We start from the raw sequence: 6,016 nt of genomic DNA on the forward strand, positions 1-6,016 counted from the left end.
ACTTGCGAAACCAAAAGAAGATAGATGGTGGGTCTAAAGGATATACACTTGTTTGGGCAGGCTTTTGCTGCAAAAAGATTATGGAGAATGATGAGGAATGAAGGACTAGGAAAAAAGTGATGAAAGAAAAATATATTGCTCGTGATTTAATAAAGGATTATATCATATGTGAAGTGAAAAGGTTTAGTGGGGGATCAATCATTTAAAAGGATTTAGTAAAGGCCCTTCCATTTTTAGGGAGATGGTTGGTGTGGAAGATAGGGAAGACATATACAATAAGGATTGGGGAAGTTTAATGGATGGATTGTATAGGTCACTATAGGTTATCTAAGCCTTAAAAAAATGTTCTTTCTAAGCTTGAGATGTACATGCTAGCAGATGCATCGAACCTAGTATCTAGCACTAAATAGAATCAAGGTTGAAAAAAAACAAATCCACTAGAACTCCAAGGAGGAGAGGCAAAATAATGACAATTATATACATATAGTCTCGAGAACAATGCAATGAAAGTTAATGTAGATGAAGATAGAATTACATGGTCAAAAAATAAAGCTTAAGTGGAATTTATACAACAAAAATAGGATATGAGATCGGGATAAATGAAGATGAGGAGGGAGGCCAAGATGTAGTGGTGGAAAGCTTTATGGAAGTTAAATTGTCTATTAAAAGCAAGGATTTCTTACAATTGGTGTTATAAAAAAAAAGGTATTTGCATAAGATAATTGGAAGAAGAGGACATGGTAGGGTCTTGGATGGTGTATTCTATGCACAAAAGTTGATGAACTGATCATTTGCTTGTGCATTTTCCTTGTACAAAAGAAGTTTGAGCTGAAGCATTGAAACTAACAAATGAAAAAAGCAATTGGGGGGAGGAAACTATTTTAGAATTTCTTAGAGGATGTTATAAGGACAGAGTTGTATATGAACACAAATATTTTCCATGTATTGGTTTAGATCATTTGGTTATAAATGAAATGATTTTTCAAAATAAAGGAATTATCCTTATACAAGTAAGCCAACAAATTATATATGCATTTAGAAGAATCCAAAAACCCAAAAAGATGAAAAGCCAAATAATTTTGAAATATCCACATATTGATCAAATAAAAGCACGGTGCTACTTCGATGGAGCATGCTAAGGATTATCAAGTACATGTGGAATAAGAGGCACTATGTTATGTATTGAAGCATTAAAATAACATAATAAACCAAATACACATAATGTACACAAGATGTGAACATGAAACAAAACTCTAAAAATGATAAGAGAAATGAATTATACAATCACTTCTTAAATGATATGGGAACCTCCTCCAAATATCCTAATACATTCATATATACATATCACATTTCCTACTAATAATGATTATAGTAACCTTTATATATACATATTCTCGATAATTACATATGTGAACCCTTTATTATGCTAATCCTTATTACATATGCATTTACTCCATTACAGATACATTTATCCTTTTATATGCCCCCTCGAGGTTATGTCATAGCACCCTCTTTTGAAAAGCTTTGTCCTCAAAGTTTTGCAGTTAAGGGTTTTACATGTGTTTAAGTCATGTAATAGGGATACATTATATGTCCACTCTCTTGTTTCCATTAAGAATGATCCATCCATCCAAATTCAATGATTTTATATCTTAATCATTGGCAGTTGGTTGTTGCATAACTTTATTTTCTTTGATTACATGTGTTGTTGTTGTGGCTTCCATGATTTGTTGTAGTTACTTGTCTCTAACAATATCTTATCTAGTAATGGTTATGTGATGTCATGTTCCATTAATATTATTGATAGTTCCATCCATCTTCTTCCTTGGTGATGTTCATGTAGATCTTCTTGTCTGTAATCCTTCTTTTTTGTCCATATCATTGCACCACTAAAGGTTTTCCTTCATTTTACACACCCATATCATCAATCTTGTTTTAGAGACAATGGCATCCTTTATCCATTACTCTTGGTCTTTGATTACTCTAGACTTTGAGATAATACAATCATATTTGACATGTACATCCTTAAGTTGGAGCTCAATTTATTTAATTATTTTCTAGTGACCATCTTGAATCTTGTCTTGTTTCGCCATTTGAAGTTGCAATGTGATGTCATCCATCAAAATCTTATGCCATTCTTCACTTCTAGAGTGGATTTCTAATTATATATCACCATTTAGAGTTTCTTCAATCTTCTTGCAAATTTCCCTCTTCGAGTATTTTGGTAGTATTCTCTTCAACTCTTTTAGTAGTATCTTCATCCTTATTCTTAAACTTTTCCTTTTCTTCTTTTAAGTCCTCTTCAATTTTATGGGTCACCTTATTTTTGTGTCCTTCATCCATTTACCAAATGATCATCTAATACCAAATGTTTATACCAAATCCTTAAAAACCATAATAAACCAAGTCACTAAACACAAATGTGAATATGGAGCACAATTCCAAATGAGAGAATAGAAATGAGTTACACTATAACTCCTTAAAAAACATGAAAACATCCTCCAAATACATGTATATATATATATATATATATATATATATATATATATATATATATATATATAAAGCAACAACAAGGAAATATTGCATTTTGGTTGTTGTTAAATATTGCAATAAAAATTAATTTTACTAATTTTGAAATAATGGGTGATTCTAAGTTCATTATAGAACATGAAATTGTAAGTTGGAAAACTTGTTATTGATTCCTATTATGGACATAATCAATGAAATAAGGGTACAGTTTGAAAATATATTTTTCTAGCATGTATATAGGGAACTAAATAAGAAAGTAGATAAGCACTTCAAAAACGCCTTAAGATTGTAGGAGGGTTGAGGTAATTTCATTCCCTTCCTTTCAATTCACACTTAGAAGAAGAAGAATGGATGAAAAGTGTTGTAAGTAAGAAGTTGCAAATTACATGGACTTGTTAGAATTTTTGTTTATATGATTTTTGTTGTATATAAACATGGTAGTTTTAAGCCAAGTGTCAAGGGAAGATTGTCTTAAACTAGTGAATCATGTAGGCTTTTGTGATGGGATAAAATAAAATTCATTGACTGAAGGAGTACTGGAATGGCACTTAAATATGTATATTTTTTTCTTGGAATATATATATATATATATATAGATATCATGGTCAAGCCAAACACCAAATTGGTGTGTGAGGCCCTCTTGTTTGTGGGACAAGGAATCCATATCCATGCAACAATTTGACTACTAAAGTCTACGATGTTGTACATCCTCTACCCCCTTATGGATTTGAACTTGTGACCTCGAGGAAACATTGCATATATATGTATGGTTTTAAGAGTGAAATGACAAATTAATCCATTCTCAAAATACTTTGTGGGTAAGAAGGAGAAATTGGAATTTCAAATAGTGGGGATCATGTGAGGAGAGGTGGTAATGTAGTGCCCCACCTTCTCAATCATTTTATATAGCATAACAAATCCCATTTTGAATCATTGTTCTATAAGATGTTATATGTGCATGGATGCAATTGACTACTCATCATGCATGCATGACAATCTATGTAAATATTGGCATATGTGATCTATGTGGTACAAGTATATCAATGTGGCTCAAGTATGGTCATGTGGTGAGTATTGATTATTAAAATATGATAGATAATTGATTTGGCATGTACTAACATTAGACATGCATACAATTATTGTTGAGTCTCACACTATCAATGTCAGCTAATAGAAGTCATTCATTTATGTATAACACTTTAAGGAAAATGCATGGTGCATGAATCACTTTCCTCCCAACCAACATTCTCTCAAGTTCCAAGGCACCCCCATGATGGGGGTTTTAGCCCATCACACACCTCCCAAGGTTTGTCACTCACCCACTCCTAAACCATAGTATAACACACACTCTCTTTCCCTAAAAGGATTCTGAAAGAAAATTCACAATGATATTATTGTCCCCTAGTCCATTTTTTCCAACGTTAATATGTTCCCACCAATACGCTCTTACGAGCACCACCTCTTATAGTTGATGGGGAATATTTTATCCTAATTTTATTTAGTATTCCAAATTTTCCCTAGGAGACACATGCTAGACCATTAACAACAAGATTAATAGTTTTTACATAGCTCCAATTGTTTGAGTTAATTGTTTTCATATAAGCTTAAATGTCATTGTCTCGATTTTCATGCATAAATGCAATATACAAAGATCCATGACAATTCTAGAATATGAACAACTATGTGATTATCTATTGAAGCACAAATTTTTGTACATAGTAAATGTCATTTATGTTCTTCATGGAGATCACAAATTATAGTTACTAAATGAGACACATCAATCCAATATTTAAGAACACTTGGAAGTGGAGACTTCATATACTTGCAAATTTGTAGCGTTACTTCTATTTGACATGGTTTATTATATGATGTTCTTTCTATATCATATCCAACTCAACAAATTTGATGTTAGGTGAGCACATTGTAGATTCAATCCTAAGCAATCAATGGAAGTCCATTACAATGGCTTTTCCTGAGGGTCTACCAACAAGTAGTTGGGTAGATGGCTATCTTATGGTAGTTGTGGACCACTTTGGCACAATGGTATGACGACACTTTGAAAAACTTTTTAGTGAAATAGGTTGAACAATTATTAATTGATAAGGTATAGGGAACCTTTCAACTTAGAATCATCAATCATATCCAATTGTGATAGTTTATTTCTCAACTAGTTTTGGCAAGAATTATGGGGATTGATGGATGTTCAGTTGAAAATAAATATTGCCTTCCATCTAGAGACAAAGGTAATAAATAGTTCAATTCTTTTGCATCTTTAGTCATAAATATATGAATTCATGACATTCTACAATCCCATATATGTAGCATAGATACAAACATGCACTACACAACACAACAAACACTTTCCCTTTAAAATGCATTGGTGTTTCCTTAAGGATCCATTGACCACTTTAGGTGCCATCATAAGGAGAACAATATGCCCTCACATAGATATAACATAACTACATTAAAATTAAATTAAATGAATGTGTGTATAGTGAACATTCTATTTACACATCCATTTTTTTAAATAATTGATATAATCACATGAAATATTGCTCATATTTTCTTATTCATTTTCAAAATCTTTGTGTATAGTAAACTTTAAAAAATAGTAACAATCTATCTATAATGTTTAATAGTTTTTTTTTTTTTTTGAGTGTTTAATATTTTTTTTTAACTATTAAATACTCAAATTATATCGAAAAGAACATTAAATTTTCTTTTATTCAGTGATCACAAGGCCTTGTTATGAAAAAGAAAAATTACATTTACCTTTCGTAACATAAACATGGTAAGAAATCCATTGAGTTCAATATAATCTAAGAGCTTTAAAAACAATTCTGTAGAAGCGTTGAGTAAATATGCCCTCACATAGATATAACATAACTACATTAAAATAAAATAAAATGAATGTGTGTACAGTGAACATTCTATTTACACATCCATTTTTTTTAATAATTGATATAATCACATCAAATATTGCTCAAGTTTTTTTAATAATTGATATAATCACATTAAATATTGCTCATATTTTCTTATTCATTTCAAAATCTTTGTATATAGTAAACTTTAAAAAAATAGTAACAATCTATCTATATCTAGAATTAACAATTTTCTGGATTGAATATTAAATTCATCAAAATTGCTCATACCTTATCACTTTTTTTCAAAATCTTTCTGCATAGTGAAGTTCAAAAACCTAAAAAAATAGTAACAATACATATATATTTGGAATTTACTACTTTCCAAAATCTCAAAACACTAAATATTAAATTCATCCAAATCAATTTTAAGTAACATCATCATTTTAATTGGAACGTTTTTTGTTTTTGTTTTTTAAGTTTTTCTTTTTTAAATAAGGAATCATTATGGTTAGAACTTTAAATATCACGTGTGTGAGGAGATAGTTTACAGATCAAAAGTTTTTGTTCATAAAATAATGTGAAATTATTGGCCAACTCCATTTTTTTTATATCTTTATTGT

This window comes from Pinus tabuliformis, chromosome 3_2 (assembly GCF_031772625.1).
Source record: "Pinus tabuliformis cultivar Carrire ecotype Pingquan chromosome 3_2, CPIR1, whole genome shotgun sequence".
Classification (NCBI taxonomy): domain Eukaryota; kingdom Viridiplantae; phylum Streptophyta; class Pinopsida; order Pinales; family Pinaceae; genus Pinus; species Pinus tabuliformis.